Below are 27634 nucleotides of genomic sequence, written 5' to 3'. Positions count from 1 at the left end.
ATGCCAGGAGGCTGCCCCCACGGGCCGAGGGCTGCACCGCGCTCCCGCGGGCCTTCAGCCAGGCGAGTGGCCTCGCGGACTAGGCCAAGAAAGACTATTGACGTGGTAAGAGACACTAAGATGTAGTCTGTTTATTAGTCTTACTGATATTCTAGGTTATATGCCTTTTTGAACTTGAACAAAATCAAGCAAGTGCTGCCTATACTTCTTGGTATTTATTTTACTTTTTAATAATTTTATAATCAAAAGAATAAGTGAATAAATAAGCACCAGTCCACATACACATGTGCATATCAGTGTAATTACATAGATACATATGGACACCTGGAGCTGGAAGACAAAAGAAAAATTGAAGTCCAGTTATTTTTTTTTTCTTTACCATTCATGGAAAATTAGAAATTAATATCTAATTTACAATGTGTTGCTACTTGTATTACTTGGGAGAAAGCTGATTTATGAAGAGATAGCATGACCTCATCTCATAGAGCTCTGGTGCTCTACCATCAAGTTATTAAGCTAAATATAAAGGAGTGTGGATATTGACAGAAATAAACACTCACTCCACACTTAGCCTACAGCATCTTAGATGTATAGGCTACATGAAGCTATGAAATGATTAACTGTTCTATAATAAAACACTATTCACTCTTGTTTCCTATAATGCTGACAACTTGCTCTGCATGACACCTGGAGAAATTACATTCCCTGAACTTAAAACTAAATTTATACTTTACTTGAATCTGTAATTTTTCTTATGTACTACGCATCTTAATCCAGAATCCCGGGAACATCCTTTGCTCATTTTTCTACCTCACTTCTCTAACTGAATCCAGACTCACTTGTTGAGTCCTGTTTCTTCACCTTCTCACTACCTCAACATAGTGTGTTCTTCACTTGCATTTGTACAAAAGCCCTAGAGCTAGCATGTCAATTCTCTCCCTCTATCAACTGATTATTTTCATAGTTCCTAGGGATATTTTAATAAGTTGTGAATTTGATTTTCCTCCCTCCTGTTTAGATTCTTCACTGATCCTCTCCTCTCAGATAAATTTCCTAAGCATTTGCCTAAACTACAAAGGTATCATTGATAAAATCTTATAATCAATCTTAAGTTTACCATTTATCACCATCAAAACACAAATCTGTTTGTATAAAAACTGAGGAATTGAAGTTGAAGGGATCAAAGGCATCTATAACAAGTTTGAGGTAGAGAAGAGTTATTGGATATTCAATGATGATATCTAATGAAGCTAGTCATTAGTCAAAGTGGAGACAGAGTGGCCCTGGGCCAAATTATGGTAAGAATCATGGATCTGTAACTGTTGTTCAGAAGCTCCTGTTGTTCCATCTTGGCTTTATAAGCCTGCTGGGACATGTTCTACAGTAGCATCACAGGCTCAGTTTGCCAGGGACAAGTAGACAATGCCCTATGGGATCAGAATTATCCTGAACAGCAATAGAACACCCATAGCTATGTGACTTACTATGTCCGGTGACATCTTCTTAATATGGGAGTTCTATTTCAATTTCGCTTATCTGATTTTTCAACCTACTAAGAGAAAAATAAATTTATTTAAACCCAGAAAAGAAAAAAAAAAGACAGAATAAGTCAGGAAGACTGAAAAGTTACAGAAAGTTAAAAGTTAAAAGATTGAATGCTACACATACTAAAAATTATTTAATTTACTGAAAGTTATTTGAAAACAGAGTCCTCACAACTCTAAGTTCTGACACTTCTTCTTATGTCTAATCTGTCCTCTTCTCTAGCAGTTTGGTAGATCTTTAGTAGAATTAAAATATCCTAATACATCTAAATAACTTTCCCTGGCTAATTCTCAACCAGAAAGAAAGAAAAACAAGATTGAAACCCATAAACACCTTACTAAAAATTCATTCTTTTGCTTTTCTGAACACTTCTAACTTTCTCTGATAACTTTCAGAGTATTAGAGAATCAACTACTCCTGCTCTCCAGCTATGAAAAATTTAAGATAATGCATGTTATACTCCTGTGCAAAGTCATAGAGCAATGTGTAATAGTTGTGGAATTACTAGAAGCAGCAATGGAAAGATTCCATATTTTCTTTTTATCAAGTTTTGTCCTCTCCCATTATAGGGAGTCTAATCCTACCATAGTCATATAGGAATCCCAATTTACCCACACCTGAGAGCTCATATTGTACAGTTGGTTATAATTTATCTGATAAAAATAATGCAATTTCATGTGTCAGAAGATAATAAACCACTGTTATACATTATGGGAATGGATTCGCATGTTAACAAGTCCCAGTAGATAATAACCTAAAACAAAAGATACCAAAGGAGAAAAAGCCAAGGAACTGTGTATGTCATCACATACTATGTATGTCAATTAGCTTTTAGTTACCAGAATAAAATATCTGAAATGATCCACTTAAGAGGAGGAAAGGTTTACTTTGATTCACAGTTTCAGAAGTTTTAGCTAATGTTTGCTTGGCCTAATGTTGCTTTGGGTCTGTGGCAGTATAGCACACGATGACAGGAGCTGGAGGCAAAGGAGATATATTTACCTATGGCAGCCAGAAAGTGAAAGAGAGAGGAAGAAGCAGCACTGGATTTACAGTGTCTACTTCATACCCTCCACAACCTAACTCCTTTCCACAAGGCCCCACATCCTAAAGATTCTAACTGCCTCTTAATATCATCATGGGCTGGGAACCAAACTTTCAGCACATGAACTTTTGTGGAACATTCAAGGGCCAAACTACAACATTAGGAAATGCATTTCTAAAAAAGACACTCTTATACTCCTAAAGTAAGTTTGAATAAATAGAAAGTAACAATGGAAGCACACTCTTAAGCACAGTTTGACTTTTCTAGGGCTTCCTTGTTCTCTCTTTCTCATCTTTCCCTCCTAGTTTATTCTATACTTATTCTACTTCATTCTCCCCTGATTCATTATTCCTGAATCATTGCCTCTGACTGCTCTTATTTATTTATTTATTCAAGCATTGACAATTCTGAGTCTTTGCCATATCAGCAATCTAGACAGCATTCACCAGCCTATAAATGCCTCCCCAGAAGTGACCTTGGCATTCTGAGAACAATATAGTCTCCTTCTTACCCCTAGTCCATCAGGTCAATCTGCATGTTATAAAGTGATTGTAATTCTAGGGGGAAACTTAACTAATCTAAAGATTATATTATCTTTCTAGAATACATTTTTGTTAATGCTCTTATATGATAAAAAAGAAAAACAAAATTAAGCCCTGAGTGAAAGTATAAGAGACCAGCAAGAGTAATCAGGCATTCTTTATGCTTCCTTGTGAAGATGAGATTTTCTTCTCAATGTGGATTATTTTCTCTCTTCTTCTTCTTTTTTCTTTCTGTTGCAAACAGAGAAAACTTTTGTCTTAGAATTTAGACTGTGGGGTTGCAATAGAGAATAAATGCCTCTTTACTCACATTATTCTTCTTCTGCATGGATGGTTTCTTTTCTTTTAGTAATCTCTAAAATTATACACCAAAGCTTATACCCTAAGGGAAGTCTTCCATGATCTCTTCAACACTGGGAAGAAAAAAAGTCTGTATGTGTATGCATTGAAAATCTCAGGTTTGAACCTTAGTCTACCAAATTAGCTGCTTGAACTTGTTTTTGTTTATTTATATGGCCTGTATTTTCCTAAAATGTCTAATGAAAACAATATTTCCCTTGCATGATATTTTAAAAATTATAAGCACTGAACTTAGAGTATAGAGCTAATAGTGGATATTTAATAAGTGTTAGGTAATCTTTTTATTACTATTCAGTTTTCTTATTAATAATTAACTTTCTATTTTTATGGTAACGAAGTTATTTAACAACCTGGTATTCGATCCTTCGGTCTCTGTGACTATATGTCTTCCCAAATTCAGTAGAAATAGTATAGGCTGGGGATTCCCAATTCTGGGGTCCCTTCTCTTTGGAGAAGTCTATCTCTGTATCTCTGTCATTTTTGCAATAAACCTACTTCTTGCTTGCTATCTTTGTGTCCTATTCTTAAAAAAAGAAAAAAAGAAAAGAAAAAAATAGTGTAGGTTGGAAGGATTCATGTGCTGAAAACACTCGAGAGGTGCATTTCCAGAGTGATGATAATGAAGGGAAAGGGGAAAAAAAAAACAGGTGGGGTACTATATAAGGCAGTGTAGCACTTTCCTGGTCAAAAAGTCAAAGGGATCAGTAGTGAGAGAGCAGATGGCTCATGTGCAGGACTTAAGATGGATCAAGGGAAGTCCCACTGGAGTGATCCTGTACTGTAGGGAAGATTCATGACTGGCTTCTTCCTGCTTCCTCACAGGTCTAGGTTTAGTAACTAGGGAAATTACGTTCCCCATTTTTTAATTAAATCAGCTACCGACACAGTAAACATTATGAAAGTCAGGTCCCACAGATTTATAGTGTGGTGTTCCTTGCAAATTTGAAAGAGGAGAGTCAACATGGCCAAGGTGGGTAACAAGAGAGTAAGAAGATGGGAGGGAGCTGCGGGTGTACCTGGTTTATAAGGCAATGCACACCTGTCACATCAGGCTGAGTGATACTTGATGGCAGACTTTTTTTCTCTTTTATTCTATATCTGGTACTTGAAATAGTTTTTAACACTAAGTATCTGGCTTCAATGTAAATAAATGAGTGAATTAAAGACACAAATACACAGGATCATTGCATTGAGATTCCTTGGAATGTGTGGTAAAATAATCAATGGTATCAGCTGATTGAGTGAGATTTCTGGTTCAAAATATTTTGTGCCAATTAATAGCAATGAATGAACTACCTATTTGCTTATAGAGATTACCAGAACTACAAAAAAAAATCAACATTGTTTAGCATGATATCTATTACACTTAACATCTTAAAAATAACTGACTCTTTTCCTTTTTCCCATATTTCTTCATTTATGATCTCTAAAAATGTCCTCAGAAATTGTTGAATTTCTCTTTACTTTTATCATTTCTGTCATTTCTTAGTCCTAACTGATAAATATTTTAGTGCTGATTGCTCTCCAAAATGTTTCAAGTGACATCAAATATGTATATAAAACATTATGTTCATTCTGAAGAAAGAAGAAACACATAGAACGGCTAGGTAATTAAGCATTTGCAGAGGGTTGGCTAAAAACTGATGATAGAGTTGATTTTCACAAGTTAAGATCATAAGCAACACATTCCAGGACATAACACTACCTGTTGTAAGGTACTTAGATAAATAAGTTTATGACGAAAAGAGAAAGGACCTAGGAATTAGACCAGAGGCCCTGCACCTAACAGAAGAAAAGGTAGGTCCAAATTTTCATCATGTTGGCTTAGGACCAGACTTCCTTAATATGACTCCCAAAGTATAAGACATAAAAGCAGGAATCAATAAATGGAGTAGATTCAAACTGAAAAGCTTTCTCTCAGCAAAGGAAACAATCAACAATGTGAGGAGAGAGCCTATAGAGTGGGAGAAATTCTTTGCCACACACACTTCAGATAGAGCACTAATCTCCAGAACTTATATACCAAGAATTCAAAAAACATCACACCAAGAATACAAATAACCTGATCAATAAATGGGCTAAGGAAATGAGCAGACACTCCACAGAAGATATACAAGCAATCAACAGATATATGAAAAAGTGTTCAACATATCTAGTAATAAGAGAAATGCAAATCAAAACTACCCTAAGATTTCTTCTCACCCCAAGTAGAATGTCTATTATCAGGAATACAAGCAACAATAGGTGTTGACAAGGATGTGGGGAAAGGGTACACTCATACATTGCTGGTGGGGATGCATATTGGGGCAGCCACTCTGGAAAGCAGTGTGGAGATAACTTAGAAAACTTAGACTGGAACCACCATTTGACCCAGATATTACACTCCAGATATCCCACTCCTTGGTCTATACCCAAAGGACTTAAAATCAGCATACTACAGTGATACAGCCACATCAATGTTTATAGCAGTTCAATTCACAATAACTAGATTGAGGAAGCAACCTAAATGCCCTTCAATAGATGAATGGATAAAGAAAGTGTGGTATATATACACAATAGAATATTATTCAGCCATATAGAAGAATTAAATTACGGCATTTGCAGGTAAATGGATGGAGTTGGAGAATATCATGCTAAGTGAAATAAGTCAATTCCAAAAAACCAAAGGTCAAATGATTTCTCTGATAAGTGAATGATGTATACAAAGTTGGGGGGAAGCAAGAATGGAGGAAGGATAAATTATATAGAGGAAAATTAGGGGTGGAAAGGGGGCAGGGGAAGGAAAAATAATAGAATGAGACAGACATTTATGATTACACAAATGGTGTGAATTTACATTGTATACACCACAGAAATGAAAGTTGTACCCAAATTGTGTAAAATGAATCTAAATAATAAAATTAACAAAAAAGAGAAACACAGAAAGAAAAGAAAAGAAAAAGGAAAAACTCTTTTTTTCAACTAGAGTGTCACTAGAAAGGCCAAATGGTGATATGAGGTGGCAATTGGCAAGGCCACGGCAGTGACAGTGTGCTCCCTTCTTATCTTTAAAATAATAGATGGGAAGAATTTAGAGCTTTCCTCTGTAGGTTGTGTATGAATATGAAGCAACATATCCCATGACTATGTACAACTACAATGCATCAATAAAAATATGGGGAAAAAATCTTAAAAATTTAAAATTGAAAAAATACCAAGATGTACTAAATGAATTTCAAGTAAATTTTTTCATTTGAAATAAGAGCACTAGCAGGGAAAAAGCTTCAACATTGCCACTTGAAAACATTTTCAGCAATGTAAGGACAAGTTTAACAGCACTGAGCACAAATCATACAGCAGGAGCTATCACCACTATTGAAGGAACAATCAGATGATTAAAATCCAGGAATCCTTCCTGCAGAGTTTTGCAGGGAGTCATCTTTCTGTTTGCCAGTTTTTACAGGCTACAAGTTATAAAGGCAATAAAATTTGTTAAAACACATTTTGAGTGCCGGAAGGTAAAAGTCAGAATCTTCCATTTTGTGTTTTACCTCTTGGGGGTATTTAGAGACATAATTTACCTAACTACATAATTTTGTCATTTCATTATTGCCTATGTAAGTAAAAATTTCCTTAATACCAATGAATTACTTGCTCCAGTGGCACCAGAGTCTTCATTATGCCCCTGTGCCTGGTAAGCAAGCATATTGCAAATGACAGAATATGGAACTTTTATTCATGTTCGACACAGTTTATGGTGGTTTTAGTCACTGGAAAACATTAGACTATTTTCTTTCCAGATTGAACACAATAGCCCATCAAAAACAGCTGCAGAATCTCTAAATGAGTGAATGGTGGGACATGTGAGCACGGTTTGGCCCATTACTCAGTTTGCAATTTTACCAGCTCTCTCCCTAAACCTTGATTTCTGTTACTTATCTCAATGTGGAAGATATGACTTTTCTGCATTGCTCCCAAGGGAAGATCTATTTGCAATGTTTTTTATATCCAAAGCAAATACTTTTACCCTTCACAGTAACCCCCAAATCTGAACTTAAATTATCAGAGTCATCAATCTCATTTCCCATGACACTGTGAATGGAAATATGAACAATCATTATTACAAGCAGCTGAACAGTCCTGCTTTAAAGAAATTTACATATTAAAACAAAAATGCATAAATTGAAATTGATTTGATTAGAGGAATTTTACACCCACTAAATAAACATACAGCTTATTCTTTAGGGTCACTCCTGTATTACCATTTTGCTTCACTAAATTAGAAGTGCTATCACTAGATAGTAAATCCTGAAGTGTGTTACTGAGCAAACTCAAAAGGCCATAAACAGACCAGAAGCTCAAATATATCGACAGAAACAAATTAGACACAAAGTTTAAAAATCGACTTTCATTACAGGAAACTTTGAAAGGACGTCAACAATTCATCTTTTTTTTTTAAACTGTTTTAATGACTCAGCAGATGACTCTACTAATGTTTAGCTGCTGAAGGAGGTAAATTTAATGATGCTAAGTATTTCAGAGTTCAGGAATATTTGGGCTGTGAACTGCTCTACAATAATTGGAATTTACTCCAAATGAGTTTTCCTATGCCTATTATTCTAAATGAGTGCTTAAAATGACCTGGTAAATAATCCCAAAGGAATGGTTTTAGAATCTCATTAAATGACTAACCATATTTTACTCCCTAGGAAGTTCAGAGTTAATGGCCCTTAAGTGGAAAACTTTGTGGTGTGTGCACGTGTGTGTGTGTGTGTGTGTGTGTGTGTATGTGTGTGTGTACATGCATATGCATGCCCATAGAGTCATAGAGTGTAGATGAGAGTATGTGTGCATATGCGCAAATATAAATTTAAATATGATTGGATCATTGAACAATGAAGGGTTCTGTCCTGCTTGTATTTTTCTAATTGACATCAATCCAAATGTCAAGTTTTAAGGGTTACTGGGACACAGACTGAAAAAGGAAGAAGGATGAGATGGGAATAAGAACCTAAGAGGCCATTGGAAGAGACCCTAACCTAGATTTTAGCTTCCATAAGCCAAGCACCACAAGGTAATGTGGGATGCATGATGGGACTTACATACAAGATGAATACAAAGCTGTTCTATCCACTCCTATGAAAGAAGAAAATGGCATTACGACTCTGGACAATAGCTTATCAGTACCAGCAAACCTTGAAGCAAAATGTAAGGCATCTTTCCTATTTTTGTAGATATAGTGAAAAATCATTTTGCCATCTCCTTACATATAAAATATGCAATTTTAATTTTTGAAGACTATAATTACAAGAGTTTTGCTATTGAGTTCTTTTTTCTTGAAATTGAATCTACTTTTTATAAATAAAATATTCTAGAATTCATATAATTCACCCATAATTTCATGTTATGTCATAATTTCACCAAACTATGAACTTAAATGTTTCCATTAATAAGTTGTATTTTAGTATCTGCTGAAATCTATATTGCTGTATTCAAGTTGTTTTATGCCCCTTGTCCTAGACTCTTTTAAGACTCTTGTGTAGATCCTCAGTGGTGCATTTAAACATCTAATAATATACTTCTGCCTCTTAATTTATTGTTTTTTCATATATAGTCACAGGTCTTTTCCTTAAATTAATGCAGTGATTGCAAAAAAAAGATTGATACTTTCCATAACATACATAGAAATACAACACAGAAAGTAAATATGTGACTATTTTATTGCTCTAAAGATCAGAGCTTTACTTGATTTTGGGTCTCTAGTTTTGTTCATGGGCAGATTACTGCAGGTTGCAGAGATCTCCCATCTCACAAAAGCATTGTAGGGTCTGTCTGTGCCTCAGATTCCATTTGAATATTCCAGAGAATATTTTCAACTGCCCTTTAAGTTCTACCTCAACTGTCCTTAACTTCTTGACTGTTCATGAACTTCTTCAGAATGAGGTAATTATGTCCCAAGGGAACAAATTTCTTCATGGAAAATTCCAACACCCCCTTAAGGAATGTATTCATGCCCAGAAGCTCCAAAAAAGAGCAAGGGCTTATGAAGTCAACCGTGCAAGATAATTCTTCCCTAGTTCCATTTCATGTGCCATTACTTAAAGATAAAATAATATCTCTGTCCTTTCCATTGTTTCAAAGCACTGTCCATTCCTGCTTATAATCTTTTCTATCTAATCTTCACTATGTTGACCCATATTTGTATTTTCCATCATTTCTTTCCATAGCTTATGACCTAAGGATAGTTCAATATAATAAATGGTATACAAACAGATGACTAGATAAAGGACATCCATATAAGTTTATATTTAAATCTTTGGTGATAAAAAAACTAAAGAAAGAAATATTCATTCTCAAAATAGTAGCTACAAATTCTGAGATGTAATTCTAACTAAATAGACAATTTACTATTTATATTCCCCAACTCCTTACTTTGTCAGTTCTCAAATTTGTAATTTTCTTCAGTAACAATGAACAAGTCTTTGCTTTATGTTTTGTTATTAAAATGTTATTTAGTTATTGGTTATTTTCTGCCAATCTTTGAAAGTAGTCAAGTTTTGAAGGAGGGTATGATACTTGATGTAGCAAACTGGGTCTTGCTGCCCAGTTGTGCCACAAATTCTAATAATATGGGGAAGAATGAAGGAGAAAAAGCAGTATAATGTTCCATTTTCAATGTAAATCATAAATCATGATCTCCAGTAGAAGGCAAATATTGAAATTAATACTCTAGCCTAGGTAATTAGAAAATCTTTAAGTATTTAGTTAAGTAGAAATTCATACAAAATAAAAATGCATTAGTTTCTTTACTAAACCCCCAACAAAATCTGTTATAGATTAAAAATGGGGCCTGCTATTGAGGTTGAAGGATCACATGGTCAGTTTGGGCTCTTTGGTCTATAATGCTTGAAGCAAATTTTTAACTGGACTGATTTTTTTTCCAAATGAAGGATTTTTCTTTTTTAAAAATTCTTTTTAGTTATATATGACACTAGAGTATATTCTGATACATTTATGCAAACATGGCATACGTCTTATTCCAATTAGGATACCAGTCCTGTGGATGTGGATGATGTAGAGATTCACTGTGATATATTTACATATGTATGTAAGAAAGTTATATCAGTTTTATTCTACTTTCTTATTCCTGTCCTCCCTCCCTTCCCTTCATTTCCCTTTGTCTAATCTACTGAACTCCTATTCTTTTCTTTCACCACACAGCACATGTTTTGTGTTAGCATCCACATATCAGAGAGAACATTTGGCCTTTGGTTTTTTGGGATTGGCTTCTTTCCCTTAGTATGTAGGATAGTCTCCAGATCTATTCATTTACCAGCAAGTGTCAAATGTCATAAAGTCATTCTTTATTATGGCTAATATTCCATTGTGTATATATACCTTATTTTCTTTATCACTCATCTATTAAAGGGCACCTAGGTTGTTTTCAAAGCTTAGTACTTATGAATTGAGCTGCAGTAAAGGTTGATGTGACTGTACCACTGTAGTTTCCTGATTTTAAGTCCTTTGGGTATAACCAAGGAGTAGGATAGCTGGGTCAAATTGTTGCTCCATTCCAAGTTTCTGAGGCATCTCCATACTGCTTTCCAGAGTGGATGCACAATTTGCAATCCCACCAGCAATGTATAAGTGTGCCTTTTTCCCCACATCCTCACCAACATTTATTGTTACTTGTATTTCTGATCATTGCCATTCTGACTGGAATGAGATGGAATTGCAGTGTAGTTTTAATTTGCATTTCTCTAATTGCTAGAGGTGCTGAATATTTTTTCATATATTTGTTGATAGATTATGTTTCTTCCTTTGTAAAATGTCTATTCAGTTCCTTAGCCCATACAGTGATTGAATTATTTGGGGTTTTTTTTGCCAGTTTTTTAGTTCTTTATATATACTGGAGAGTAATGCTCTGTCTGAGATGCAGGTGGCAAAGATTTCTCCCATTCTGTAGGCTGTCTCTTCATGCTCTTGAGTGTATCATTTCCTGTGAAGAAGCTTTTTCATTTGATATCATTCCATTTATTGATTTTTGTGCTTAGGAATCTTTTTGAGGAAGTCAGTTCCTAAGCTGACTGATGGAGTGTTGGGCCTACATTTTCTCCTAGTAGGTGTAGGGTTTCTGGTCTAATGCCTAACTAGGTCTTTGATCCACTTTGAGTTGAGTTTTGTGCAGGGTGAGAGATAGGGGTTAATTCTCATTCTATTACATATGGATTTCCAGTTTTCCTAGCACTACTTGTTGAAGAGGCTATCTTTTCTCCAATGTATATTTATGGTACCTTTGTGTAGTATGAGATAAAATATCTTCTGTTAAACAGAAGAATTTAAAAATATACCATGAGAAAATAAAGAGGATTACATTTCATGCAGTATTAATTTGGGTTCTTTAGAGAAACAGAACCAAATTTTATATATGTATAAAATAACAAATTGGTTCCTTGTATAGGGAGTCTCTGAAGTCCCAGGTCTTCAGACAGTGAACTGGAGATTTATGAGAGCTGATGCTCTATTTGAAGTTCAATTCCAAAGATATTTTGAGAAATGTCTCTCAAAGTTATTATGCACACAAACTACCTGAGAACCAGAAGAGCTAATGGTATGAGTTTCAGTCCAAGTTCAAGTCAGGAAAACAAGTCCAATGACCTGGCTGGCTTGGAATCAGCCTGGAAGAGTGTGGATTCTCAGTTATTCAACCATTTAGTTCCATTTAAGGCTTCAGTGGATTGGGTGAGCCCTTCCCATATTGGGGAGGGCAATCAGTTTTACTCAGTTTACCAATTCAAAGGTTAATCTCACTGAGAAACAACCTCACACACATACACTCAGAATAATGTTTAATGAAATGCTCAGTTACCCTGTGGCCCAGTAAAAATTGGCATAAATTTACCTATCCCACATGGAAAGTGGTACAAGAGATTCATATTAGGCATAAATTGAAATAGTCATGTCTAAACTAAATGATCCTTACAAATTAAATTTAAAAATAGAGTCAACTGAATAGAAAACCAGAAAAAAGTATCTGATAAGAGAAGACATTCAAATTGACAATAAATATTATTTCACAAAAAATCATGATATGAAAAAGTGCTCAACCCTATTAGTAGTTCAGGAATTCAAAAATTAAACCACAATGAGAAAATGAAAAATCCAATTGGAAATGTGTGCCTGTGTCAGCTTCTTGATGCTTGATAAATCCTAAAGTTTGGTTCATTATAATTTAATTAATAAGAATCATACAGGCAAATAGGATATCACCTAGGTACATCCATGTGCCTAGAGATACATGAAATTAGATATATGTATTCATTTTTAAAAGTATACTTTATATCTAACATAGTTATCTTTATTTTTTACACAATTATTTTCAATTTTTATTTTTATTTTTTACTTTTATTTGCTCTCTTTAGTAGTAGAATATATTTTGACATATCACATAAACATGGAGTATAACTTCCCATTTTTGCAGTTGTACAAGATATGGATTTACATTGGTCATGCATTCACACGTGAACATAGGAAAGTTATGTCTGATTCATTTTACTGTATTTTTCCATTTCCATCCACCCTCTCTTCCCACTACCTCCCCCTGTCCAATCAGGTAAAGCTCCAGTACACCCCACTGTCCCCCCCATGTATTGTGAGTTATCATGTGTGTATCAGAGAGAATACTGAGTCTTTGGTGTTTTGGAATTGGCTTATTTCACTTATCATGATCATCTCCAGTTCTGTTCATTTATCAGCAAAAGCCGTAATTTCATTCTTCTTTATGGCTAAGTATTATTCCATTGTGTATATATACCACAGTATCTTTTTTAATTGTTTTTTTACTTATGCATGACAGAATGTATTTTGACATATTATACATTCATGAAGTATAATTTCCCATTTTTTTGGTACATGATATGGAGTTCCATTGGTCATGTATTCATATATGAATACAGGAAATTTACATTTGATTCATTCTATTGTCCTTGTCATTTCCAGCCTTCCTCTCTTCCCCCCAACCGCCCTACCCAATCCAGTGAACCTTCATTTCTCCCCAACCCACACCTATTGTGAGTCAGCATCTGCAAATCAGAGAGAATATTCAGCCTTTGTTTTTTTGGGATTTATCATGATAGCCTCCAGTTTGACCCATTCGCTGGCAAATGCCATAATTTTATTCTTTTTAGCTTTGTAAAATTCCCTCGTGTGTGTATACCACATTTTCTTTATGCATTCCATCTGTTGAAGAATACCTAGATTGGTTCTAAATCTTAGCTATTGTGAATTAAGTTGCTGTAAACATTGATGTGGCTCCATCACTATAGTATGCTGATTTTAAGTTTCCTGGGTCTATGCCAAGAAACGGTATAACTGGATCAAATGGTGGTTCCAATTCAAAATTTTCTGAAGAATCTCCATACTGCATGCCAGAGTAGTTGCACCAATTTGCAGCTCCACCAGCAATGTAAGAGTGTACCCCCTTTCCCGACATCCTCAGCAACAATTATTGTTACTTATATTCTTGATTGTTGCCATTCTGACTGGAGTGCGATGGAATCTCAGTGTAGTTTTAATTTGAGTTTCTATAATTGCTAGAGCTGTTGAACATTTTTTTCATATATTTGTTGAACACTCATATTTCTTTTTCTGTGAAAGACATTTCAGTTCCTTTGACCATTTGTTGATTGAGTTATTTGCTCTTTTTGACATTAAGTTTTTTGAGTACTTTGTATATCTTGGACATTAATCTCCACCTGTGGTACAGGTGGCAAAGATTTTCTCCCATTCTCTAGGCTCCCTCTTCATGTTCTTGATTGTTTCCTTTGCTGTGAAGAAAATACATAGTCTGATACCATCCCATTTATTATCTTCTAATATCAAGGTGGACCACACTAAGACTAGGAAAGAGAGATGTCTCTCAAATTCAATATGTACATGACCTACCTAGCAATTGTTGAAGTATATTTTATAACTGATCTTGTAGTTCCAGTGTGGAACCTCATCTTTTGCACCTAAAAACCTCACAGGTGAGATCATGTAGCTACTGCTAGTGGGTGGACCATACTTTAAGAGCAAAGGTGCAAAGTAGTTTCCCTGTGTTAGTCAAGCAAAGAATAACTGCAGATATCTGAGTGTGGTCAAGATTTATAAACACTTGAGGAATCCCAGTTCCTGGTCATTTCCTGTTTCACCTAGCTACTGTGTCTTGGATTCTGGTATGATGTAGACCTCCGAACTATTAGGTGGGTCCTTCCTACCTTCTGAGGTATTTTGAAATTTTTCTGGACTTGAACGAGGTACAAATAAAAATTATCTTTGGATAATGATGAAAACAAACAAACAAACAAAAAAAAAGGATTTCACTTTCTTTTAGGATTCTAATAAACCTTCTGGGAATTAGAAGACTGAGAAATTTTAAAACATTTTATTAGCTAGGTTTATGTTCCACAAAGGTTGAATAAATGTGGAAATCTTTCAAATTCAGCTTTCTATACTAAGATGAATGCTACTTTATAATTAAAAGCATAATAACAAAATAAATTCTCCTTAAATAAAGATTAACCAGGGACAACTTAAGATGATTTCTGTAGTTGTGCCTAGACTTCAATATTTGTGTATCTAACTAAACTTTATCTTCTACCACCAGAATGTATTTGTGATCTAATATGTTGATAATCCAGTTTGTGACAAATTTTTTGAATCACTGAGTAAGGTGGTCACCAAGCACTTATTATACACAAAATTCAGAAGGCAAGTAAAGAAAAATGTGACTGAAATTTTAACACTGAAAATAGCTATGTATGATGGAAGCAAACCTGCATTTAGTAAAGAAAGCCTGTATCTGAGCTCTTTGGTATTAGGATTCAGTTTTGTATGGGAACCAAGTAAAAATGTTAAGCAACAACAGAAAAAAACTCAAGTATGTTTCAAAAGGACATAAAAGAAATATGGTTCAAGAGATGGTGAGCTTTAGAAAGAGTTAAGAACAAATCTGGAATGTGTGTGAAAAAAGAGAGGAATTTACTTAAGAGGAATCTTTAATACTGCAGTCCAAATTAAACATGAATGAAAAGAATCACAGAAATAAAGCCAAGAAAAAAACCTACCTTAATATTTTTTAGGGATTTGTGAAAAGCCAGATATCTCATGCTTTACAAACCATTACAAGATCCATAAGAGTGAATTAGATCCAGACTCAAAAAAAAAAAAAATTCACTGGAGTAATATCTACAGAGAAAGTCTGATCTAGGAACTTCTTAAGCATTTACAGATATAGAGGCAATAATAAAAAGGTAAAAATAAATATCCTTGAATTAATGGAATAACTGCAAAAGATCTAAAAAGATTTGGAAGGGATGAGGTTTGAGGCAACAATCATCACAGGTGAGAAAGATTTATGAAATCCATTATGGAAGAACAGGTGCCAATAATGTGTGGTATTAGAGTTCTAGGGAAAAACCCAGTGAACCTGCCCATAACTCAAGTGTATCTAAGGACAACAGCAGTTAGATGTTGAGCTAACACCACTGTAATTTCTGAGTAGAGTTACTTCTTCAGAGTGCTGACTTGGAATTTGTTTTGACCAAAAGAATGTTTTGTAAGGACCCGGATTTGACCCACTCATTACTACACCTGGAGAGCTCTCTAGGCTGAAAGTTAGGAGAAGATCAAGAAAAGAAAAACTAAAGGAGCTCAAAGACACAGTTACCTAAAGAGAAGAGTCATATAGGTTCTGAAAACAACGGAGAACAAATAGAAGACCAAAAGACTTTGTGAAGATTGTAAGATCAAGGGAGTCAAGGGAGATTTCATTCCATGGGATACAGCAGAGAGGACTGCTTACCATCAGTCATTCCCAAAGGAGATGACTACTCTGCAGTGTACCCTAGAGAGCAGTAGATGAGGTGAAAATGGAATAATGAATGATATAATAAATATAGAGTCATGGGGGCAGGATAGGGAGGGCCATCCTTATGGGGTTGTTCTCCAGTAGAAACCATGAGATTTATGTATTTATATTGTGGTTAAAAATGTTTGAAGTTGAAAATGTTTTAGAGGAAACTCACCATTTCTCACAATGGGAGACCAAGAGGTAGTCAGTTGAAGACTCCAACTATTTTGGTTATTTTCTTCATTTCTTCTGTTGTTTTCAGTATTCATCTTATTAAAAAAGATTCCATGAAAGATATAGGTTGGTGGTGTTATCATTTGTATTATGGAATGTTACTCTTTTTCTGATTAATTTACCCAAACATTGCCTATATTGACATACAAGCCCTACTTTTCTTTCCTTTGTAAAAGATGGGTAAATTCTGTGCATTATTTATTTTCAATATCTAAGAGAAATGTTCTTTTTTAAAATTTTTATTTGTTCTTTTTAGATATACATGACAGTAGAGTGAATTTTGACATATTATACATACATGGAGTATAACTTATTCTGGTTAGGATCTCATTCTTGTGTGTTGAGATTCAATGTGGTGAATTCATATAAAAAAAGTAATGCTATTTACGATACATTCTACTGTCTTTCCTATTCCTATCCTTCTATCTACACATCATTCCTCCATGTATAATCCACTGAACTTCTATTCTTCCCCACCACGCCCCTGTTGTGTGTTAGCATCCACATATTAGAGACAATATTTGACCTTTGGTTTTGGGGGACTGACTTGCTTCCCTTAGCATAAAAGCCTGTCCAGTGACTGGTAAATGCTATAATTTCATTCTTCTTTATGTGTATATATACCACATTTTCTTTATCCTTTCATCTGTTGAAGGGCACTTAGGTTGGTTCTACAATCTGGCTATTGTGAATCGAGCAGCTATGAACATTGATGTGGCTGCATCTCTGTAGTATGCTGATTTTAAGTCCTTTGGGTATAAACTGAAGAGTGGGATATTGGGGTCAAATGGTGGCTCTATTCCAAGTTTTCTGAGGAATCTCCATACTGCTTTCCATAGTGGTTGCACCAATTTTCAGATGCAACAGTAATGTAAAAGGGTGCACTTTTCCTGACATCCTCTATAGTACTTTTAATAGTATGGCCATTTTGACAATATTAATTCTGTCTATTCAAGAACATGGGAGATATTTCCTTCTTCTAAGGTCTTCTTCAATTACTTTCTTTAGAACTCTGTGATTCTCATTGTAGAGGTCTTTTACCTCTTTTTTTGGATTGATTCCAAAGTACTTTTTTGAGGCTATTGTGAATGGAATAGTTTTTCTAGTTTCTCTTTCAGCTGATTCATCAAGGGTGTATTTAATTTCATATCCTTCTACTTTCCTGAATTAATTTATGAGTTCTAGATTTCTGGGTTTTTTTCTATTTTTTTGGAGGGAGGGGTAGAAGGTATTCCAAATATAGGATCATGTCATCTGCAAATAGAGATATTTTGAGTTCTTCTTTTCCTATTTGTATCCCTTTAATTTCTTTCTTTTTGTCTAACTGCTCTGCCCTGAATTTCAAGCAATATGTTGTTCCATTTTTTAGAGGAAATGCTTTTAATTTTTCTCCATTTAGAATTATGTTGGCCTTGGGTTTAATTAATATATATATATATATATATATATATATATATATATATAGCTTTTACAATGTTAAAGTATGTTCCTATTCTCCCCAGTTTTTCTCATGTTTTGAATATGAATGGATGCTGCATTTTGTCAAATGATTTTTCTGCATCTATTGAGATAATCATGTAATTCTTGTATTAAATCTATTTATATGATGAAGTGCATTTATTGATTTCCATATGTTCAACCAACTTTGCATCCATGAGATTAATTCCAAATGCTCATGCTGCAGTATGTTTTTAATATGTTTTTGTATGCAATTCTCCAGTGTTTTATGAAGATTTTTTTTTCTGTTTTTGTACTCATGATTGAACCTAGTGTGCTTAACTTCTGAGACATATCCACAGCCCTTTTTATTTTTTATTCAGAGACAAGGTTTCACTAGGTTGCTTACAGCCTCACTATGTTGATGAGGCTGGTTTCGCATCTGTGATCCTCTTGCCTCAGCTTCCTGAGCTGCTGGGATTATAGGTGCACACCACCAAATAATTTTTGTATCTATGTTCATTAAGGAATATATTTCCTTGATGTGTCTGTGTGGGTTTGTTATCAGGGTGACATTAGCTTCATAGAATGAGTTTGGAAAGGTTCCCTCCTTTTCTGTTTTATGGAATAATTTGAGGAGGGTTGGTGTTAATTCTTCTTTGTATACCTGGTAGAATTTGACTGAGAATCCATCTGGTCCTGGGCTTTTCTTTGTTGGTAGGCTTTTAATGGTATCTGCATGTTATTGCTTGAAATTGATCTGTTTAAATATTCTATGTTATCCTGATTCAATTTGGATAAGTCATATATCTATAGAAATTTGTCAATGTCTTCAAGGTTTTCTATTTTATTTGAGTATAAATTTTCAAAATAGTTTCTGATTATCATCTGTATCAGTAGACTCCATTGTAATATTTCTTTTTTTACGCATGATAAAAAATTTGATTTTTCCCTCTTTCTCTTAGTTAGCTTGGTTAAGGATTTATCAATTTTATTTTTTAAAGAACCACCTTTTTGTTTTGTTGATTTAAAAAAAAGTTTCAATTTTATTGGCTTTGTTTCAGTTATATTTTTTGTCTTTGATTTAAATATTTGCTATCTTGTATTGCTTGTTGTGTTGATTTTTTCTTCTTTCTCTGGGTCTTTGAGATATAAGGTTATTTGTTGACTTTCTATTATTTTTAGTTCATTAAAATGTATTTATTTTTAATTTTTTTTCATTTTTTTAAATACATACTGACTCCATTTTCATTGTACACATATGGGGTAAATCATTTCATTTCTAAGGTTGTGCGTGATGTAAATTCATACAATTCATGTAATCATACATGTACATAGAATAATGATGTCTGTCTCATTCCACCATTTTTCATATCCCCCTCCCTCTCTTTTCCCTCTACATAGTCTAAAGTTTCTCCATTCTTCTGTCACCCCCCACCCCCATTATATATCATCTTCCACTTAACAGGGAAACCATTTGAACTTTTAATAAATGAGCTCAGTACTATGAACTTTCCCCTTAAATATGCTGTCATAGTGCCCAAAGATTTTGATATATTTTGTTGGTATTCTCATTTACCTCTTGGTAGTTTTTTTAATTTTTTTAAATTTTTAAACCTAGTTTTCTTCTGCTATTGATTGTTCACTCAACAGAGTATTCTTTAATATCCAGGTATTACAGTAGTTTCTATTTTTTATATTATTGTTGATTTCTAATTTTATTCCACTATCGTCTGATAGAATGCAAATTATTATCTGTCGCGTCCCCTCTGCCCGCAGAGAGAGACACGGCAAACGTCTGAAGCTTTGGAAGTTTATTGTACACAGTCTTCCTTCCTTTCTGTCCCCTTCTCTCGCTCTCTTTCCCTCTCCTGCACTCCACTCCTCTCCCGCTCGGCTCTCGCCCGCTCCGGCCGCTTCTTCCGCTTCTCGGCTCTCGCCCTCGCTCGCACTCCCTTCTACTCCCGGCTTCAGCTACTCCCGCCCTCCTGCCGCTGCTGCTGCCGCCGCTTCTTCCGTCCCTTCCTCAGCTTCTGCCCTCTACTCTCCCACCCACCAGGCTTATATACACTTCAACCAATCAGGGGAGAGTACACGAGATAAATGCGGACAGCTGCAGGCACAGGAGGGGTACACGAGGGGGGGCATGCTCTAGTCACATCGTTAACTAGCCAATCATTGGAATTCGCTGGTTGTTTACTGTATAGCTGGCCGCTTTTGGCTCAGCATCAGGCGCCATCTTGACCATGTCTAAGGCTGGGGGCTCTAGAAACCCCGACAGATCCCCCTTCTTTAATATTAAACTAAGGCTCGGGACCGTGTCTGTCTTAGGCTGAGTGGTCAGCATATGTCCTTACCCGTCATCAGAGCCTGCAGAGCATGCTGCAGCTCCTGTCTTAGGTCGGTACACAGCCACCTCCTTCATTACCCGTCTTTGACTACCGATCCAGCATCAAGAGCCATACTAATGGGGGGCTGTCGGCCTTTAGGGCGGTCATGGCCTGATGGAAGATAATCTGATCTTTCTATCGGCTAGCTCGTAGATGCATGCCAAAACAAATGGAGAGAAGGAGGCCAAGGCAGAGGAATACTATCCCAGCTCCTAGGCCTGCCCACTGTTTGACAGATCTATAAGCATTAACAAAGTAGACTGACAATTTTTCTAGGTAACCCAGCCGCGGTGCTGAAATACAATACGGGTAACACAAACAGCTCTTAGGGAGTAAACGCATCCCAGTCCCAAAAGTTCTTGCAAAGTATCCACTTGTTCTTGCAATAAGTCCATTCTCCAATTTGCAAGAAGTAAACTTGCAGTTAGATGTTGGTTCAGAGTCTCTACAGTCTGTAAGGCTGCAGCTGTATTTTCGGCCAAATGATCGTTGTTACTGTATGATTGTGTCATTGCTGCTACTGCAGAGACTGCAATGGCAGTGATCACGGCTACTGCAATGCCAAAGCCTCTTCTGTTTCTTGATAATAGCACTGGCGCTTCTGTATCTACAACAAAAGCTAGGACTGGTAGGAAGGTAGGAATGCGCATCAGAATCCAGCACTGTGAGAGATATTAGTAGTGTTAGTTAGCAGAAACATGAAGAGAAGAAATACACAAGCTGGCATGGGAGGAAAGGCAATATTTCTGGTATAGTTAAGGTCGGCAGGACAAGTTGTCCTACTCTGGGTCTGATCAGCATGATTCCAATGGCAACGTGCAAAGGTTCTTCCTGTTAAAGCAAAGAAAGGCTAGAGATCGGTGTATCCTTGTCACCAAAACAGCACGACCTGAAAAATAACAGGCTTGTAGAGAAATTGGTGAAGAATAAGAGAAGAAAGGATAAAAAATGTGTTAATTAGAAATAAAAGATATGGCCAGACTGACAATGGCCCATAGGTTCCGGGTTTGCCTTTCCGTCTGAGTTTCTGTTATTGGAGGAAGGCTCAGGCTCGTCACCGCAAGGAGGAACAGCATCACTTGCATGTTGTAAAACTCTGACCAGCCTTTCTGGAATCCAGACTGGAGTCAGTTGATCCTGTGGGAAAATACAAACAGACCCTCGGACCCAACGAAGGACTGGATCCGGTCCTTTCCAACAACCTGTCAGGATATCTTTCCATTTTGCCCATACTTGAGGAGTATTATGGGGATTATGATGTCGATCAGCTGCAGAATGGCCGTCCCTATCCAGAGTTAAGAAATTTAGAATGAAAAGAACTAAGTTAAGTTTATCTTTAGGAGACTTGTAGGAGGCTCCTATTCCCCCTTTTTGTTTATTTAGACAATTTTTTAAAGTAAGATGTGCTCTTTCCACAATGCCCTGTCCCTGAGGATTATAGGGGATGCCAGTGACTGATTGGATGTTAAATGTTTGTAAAAACAACCGAAAGCTTTTGGAAGTATAAGCAGGACCATTATCTGTTTTAATGACTTTAGGTATGCCCCAGCCAGCAAACGCTTGTAGGCAATGTTGAATGACATCTTTTACCTTTTCTCCAGAATGAGCGGAAGCCATAATGACTCCTGAAGCAGTGTCTACTGACACATGTACATACTTAACAGTACCAAATTCAGGAATATGGGTTACATCCATCTGCCAAATATGACCAGGTAGCAGTCCCCTGGGGTTAATTCCAAAGGATTGTACTGGGATTAAAGGAGCACAATGTTGACAATTTTTTACTATTTGTCGAGCCATACATTTAGATATAGGAAATTTTCTGCTCAAAGTAGTGGAATTTACGTGAAATTTTTCATGAAAGAGTTTTGCCTGTTCCTCTATGGAAAAGACAAAAATTGATTTAGTGGCCATATCTACCAAGTCATTAGCATTGGCCAAAGGTCCTGGTAAATTAGAATGAGCTCTAATATGTCCTACATAGAATAGATGTTTACGCTGTAGGATAAGGTTTTGTAGCGTAGTAAAATAAGAAGCTACAGTGGACATAGAAGAAATATGGGGTACCGTTTCAAGAACCTGTAAAGCGTTAACGATATATAAGCTATCAGATAGAAGATTGAATGGCTGATTATCTGCTAATTTAAAGGCTAATATTACAGCTGCAAGTTCAGTAACCTGTGCGGAGTTGGGTGGAACTATTATGGTGTGAAGTTGTTTACCGATAAGTACTGCACCTACTCCATTTTTGGAGCCATCAGTAAAAATGGTTACACAGTCTTTAAGAGGCTGGACACTAGTCACTTTTGGAAAAACTATGGGAGTATTTTTACAGAATTGAATCCAGGGATGTTGGGGATAATGGTTATCGAACTGAGCTGAAGTGGAACAATATAATACTGACCAATCATCATCATTATTAATTAGCCATTTAATTTGCTGAGTGGAATAAGGAGTTATAATAATAGACGGATGGATTCCAAAAACAGTAATGCAAGATTCTATTCCCTTGAATATTACCTGAGCAATAGCTTGGGGATATGATTGCAATGTTTTAGCCGGAGAGCTAGGGAGATTTACACTTTGCAAAGGTCCTCCTTGCCAAACTATGCCAAAAGGGGTATGTTTCTCCGAGATTATGATTAAACTTAATGGATGAGTAGGATCACAACGATCAACGTAACACTGCTGAAGTCTATTCTCTACTAGCTGCAAGGATATCCGTGCTTCGGGAGTAAGTTTCCTAGGGGAATTCAAGTCAGGATTACCTTTTAATATATCGAATAAAGGTTTTAATTCCCCTGTGGATAATTTTAAATAGGATCTGATCCAGTTAATGTCACCTAAGAGTTTCTGAAAATCGTTCAAGGTATTCAATTGATCTGTCCTGATGGTCAACCTTATTGGTCTGACTGTAGTAGCAGTGAGCCTTGTACCCAGATATTCTTGGATCTCCTCTAATTGTAATTTTTCAGGGGCTATCATTAGTCCTCTCTTTTCTAATGCTTGAGTCATAAATTGTAATGCTTCTAACAAGACTTCTTTTTCTGGATGGCAAATAAGTATGTCGTCCATATAGTGATAAATCAACAATCTCTTAAACTTTTGTCTAGTAGTTGTTAACGCTTTATCTACGTATATTTGACATATAGTAGGACTGTTAGCCATACCTTGAGGCAACACAGTCCATTCGAATCTCTGGTCAGGCTGAGTGTGATTAAGAGAGGGCAAAGTAAAGGCAAATCTCCAACAATCATTTTTGTGTAAGGGTATAGAGAAAAAGCAATCTTTTAAATCCAGAATAATAGTAGGCCAATTTTTTGGTAGTGCAGTGACAAGAGGGAGTCCACATTGGATGGGTCCCATAGGGTACATTTGTTCATTTATGGCTCTTAAATCATGTAATAACCTCCATTTTCCTGATTTTTTCTTTGTTAAGAATATTGGAGTATTCCAAGGAGAGGTAGAATGTTGTAAATGACCTGCTTGTACCTGCTCTTGTACTAACTTATGAGCTGCCTCTAGCTTTTCTTTTGTTAGGGGCCACTGTGGAATCCAGCGAGGCTTATCATCTTTCCATATTATAGGGATTGATGGCTTATCAGTGGCCCCTAGGAAAAACCCAATCCATGAGAATCATTTTTTGGTGGAGGTAAAGGCAGTGGTTGGGTAGATCCTTGGCTATGTCTTCCTAATCCTTTTTTATCATCATAATTCATATTTTGTAACATATTTCTTACAGGAGTCCCTTGGTAAATCTGGTCAGTGGTGAGTTTCATATCCATTTGCTGCAGGACATCTCGTCCCCATAGGCTAATAGGAACATTACAGACATATGGCTGAAATATTCCTGTGTGTCCCTCTGTATCTTTCCATGATAATGAGGAAGCACTTTGATTGGGGCTTTCTGCTACTCCTAAGCCTCTCAAGCTCTGAGCTGCTGTGATCAATGGCCAGTGCTTTGGCCAGACCATTGCACTGATAATACTTTTGTCTGCTCCCGTATCTAATAAACCTGTAAATTCCATATTTCCCACTTTTAATTTTAGGAGGGGCCTCTGTTCCATATCCATAGTAAGGTTTATTAAAGTGGTTCCTGTTGATCCAAAACCTCCTTGTCTTTTATTTGTATTTTTACTGGGCCACAAAGAATGTTGACTGGGCAATATAAGCATTTGTGCAATGCGATCCCCTGGAGAGATGACCGTAATTCCTTTTGGTGAAGAGACCAAGGCTTTTATTTGTCCAGTGAAATCAGGATCGATAACCCCTGGGTGTACTATAAGTCCTTTTAGTGTTGAGGAACCTCTACCTAGTAATAGTCCTACACTGTTCTGTGGGATTTTTTCATGCCAGTTGGTATCAATCATCTGCATCCCCATATCTGGGGTTAATATGAGCCTGGAGGTGGCACAGATGTCCAATCCTGCACTCCCTGAGGTGGCCCTGCGCTCCCCTTCTCTGTGGGAGGATACCACCGTCGGGGAACTTGTTGAATTACCCCGTATATTTGTTGCGGGCCCCGGGGAGGGCCCTGTCTCCCGTTTTTTTGAAGTTTAGGATTTAAACCTAAAAAATTACCTTCCCTATCTCTAATAGACTGACAGGCACTGCTCCAATGACTTCCTCTTCTGCATCTTGGACATAGCCCTGAGGCATAAGGTGTAACGGATTTTACTATAGTTATCTCTTATCTTTTGTTAGGGCATTATCTCCTTGCTGCTGATTTTGTGCATCTATTGAAGCGTATTGGCCTTCTCCTATTAACATTTCTATCGGGAAACCTTGCCACTATATTTCTGCAAGCAGTTTCAACAGCTATTTCTTGCTACTGAGCTTCCCCAATTAGCCATTGTTCTCCAGATAACACTGCTCTGCATACCTGTCTCCAATAGTCTTAACTGCCTCTTTAAAGTTTTCCAATGGTTGATGGTATCTCCATTTGCTCCTCAAATACGGGCAGGTTCTACAAATTTTGAAGCTCTTTTTATTAGGCTTAGGTTTCTCCTACCTTTTCCCCTTGTTCTTAAGTTTTCACTACCACTTGGTTATTTCTTTTTGGGGGTTCTTTGTGTTAAACCTAATTCCCTTTTTTCCCTTGTTCTTAGATTTTCTGAGCAATTATTCTCTAGGTCACCACCACTCAATTTTTCCTCACTTTATTCTCTTTAAGCGTTCTTTTCTGTTGCTATTAGGCCCTGTTCATGAAGATCCCCCTTGTGGCACACTAAGCAGCTTTTCTTACTTAGCTGTTTTTTCCCCTCAATGGCGTCCCATTGTTTTTTAATGGTTCCCTGAGGGGTTGCTGCATTCAGACCCCATTGTTACTAATTTGAATAGCTTTAGTTATGGCAATTACAATAACAAACAGTGGCCTAGCTGCCAGGAGCAACGAGATTACTGAAAGGAAAACTATCAAGTGCGCATTAAAATTTTTATAGCGGCTTTTCACGTACTACCTAATTGGACCGCTCCAAGCGTGTTTCTACTTTCACTTTAATTAGACCGCGTTCCACGCGTCAGGACCGCTGATGGCGTATCCCGATACTGGACCACCTTCCGTGTGTCCTTATTTTTATTTTAATTGGACCGCATTCCGCGTGCCCCCAGGACCGCTGATAGCGTGTCCTGATACCCTTTAACTGGACCGCAGTCCGCGTATCCGGATAGTCGCTATACCGCGAACGTCGAGGCGCCTCTCCTTTACCTGTTTACCTTTTTTGACTTCTTTATAACCGGTTTAGCTTGTTAAAAGATTTTAAGATATCTTACCTTGCCCTTTTTATCTTCCCGGGTTTCGGCACCAGCTGTCGCGTCCCCTCTGCCCGCAGAGAGAGACACGGCAAACGTCTGAAGCTTTGGAAGTTTATTGTACACAGTCTTCCTTCCTTTCTGTCCCCTTCTCTCGCTCTCTTTCCCTCTCCTGCACTCCACTCCTCTCCCGCTCGGCTCTCGCCCGCTCCGGCCGCTTCTTCCGCTTCTCGGCTCTCGCCCTCGCTCGCACTCCCTTCTACTCCCGGCTTCAGCTACTCCCGCCCTCCTGCCGCTGCTGCTGCCGCCGCTTCTTCCGTCCCTTCCTCAGCTTCTGCCCTCTACTCTCCCACCCACCAGGCTTATATACACTTCAACCAATCAGGGGAGAGTACACGAGATAAATGCGGACAGCTGCAGGCACAGGAGGGGTACACGAGGGGGGGCATGCTCTAGTCACATCGTTAACTAGCCAATCATTGGAATTCGCTGGTTGTTTACTGTATAGCTGGCCGCTTTTGGCTCAGCGTCAGGCGCCATCTTGACCATGTCTAAGGCTGGGGGCTCTAGAAACCCCGACAATTATCTTTATTTTTTGTAATTGCTAAGAGTTTCTTTCTGTCCTGAGATATGGTCTATTTTTGAAAATGATCCATGTGCTGCTGAAAAGAAAGTGAATTCAGTCATTGATGGATAAAATATTCTTTATATGTCTGTTGAGTCTAAATTTTTAATTTTATTTTTTATTTCTATAGCTTCATTATTTAGTTTTGTTTGCAGGATCTGTTGAATGATGAGAGAAGTATGTTAAAGTCACCCAATATTATTGTGTTGTACTCTATTTTTTTCTTGAAATTGAGAGGGTTTGTATGATGTATAAGAATAATCCGGAGAGCCGCAGGTGGCTGGCCCAGGGCGGCACCCGATCTGAGGTCGGAGTTGTCCTCGCTGCTCCTGCAGCTGCTCAGAGAGCTGGAGGAGCTGGAAGTGAACCGCGGGGGCGACAAATGCTCCAGCGGAGAAGGGCTGGCTCTCGTTGGCAAAGGCTCGCTATGCAATGGGTGCCAAGTCGGGAGGGCCCTTACAGTATGCCTCTCGCATGGAGCCCTAGGTCTGTGTGTGTGCCAGTGAGACTCAGAACGGAGCCCAGACATTCAGGGTGGTGAGAGCTGATACCCAGACTCCAGAGGAGGTGGGACCCCGAGAGTCAGCTTTGCACAGAGGCAAAGGCCCTACCAAAACTCCAGAGCCAGAGCCCTCTGCAGCCCCACAAGACCCCGTGAACTGGTTTGGAATCCTGGTTCCTCACAGTCTGTGGCAGGCCCAAACCAGCTTCCTCCAGGAAGGCCTGAAGCTAGCTGCAGATATAGCCAGCCTCCAGACCCTTATTGGCTGGGGTCGAAGCCAACTCCGGGAGATCCAGGAGAAACTCAAGCAGCTGGAACCTGGGGCTGCTTGA

The 27634-nt window shown here is 37.3% G+C and overlaps 1 pseudogene; it reads left to right on the top strand.

Moving 5' to 3' along the window:
• Nucleotides 1-27634, top strand: LOC124985691 (coiled-coil domain-containing protein 115-like; annotated as a pseudogene).

The sequence above is a fragment of the Sciurus carolinensis genome, chromosome 5 (genome assembly GCF_902686445.1).
Source record: "Sciurus carolinensis chromosome 5, mSciCar1.2, whole genome shotgun sequence".
NCBI classification, from domain to species: Eukaryota; Metazoa; Chordata; class Mammalia; order Rodentia; family Sciuridae; genus Sciurus; species Sciurus carolinensis.
The sequence above is the reverse complement of the archived record's forward strand: the minus strand, read 5'-3'. Positions and strand labels throughout refer to the sequence as shown.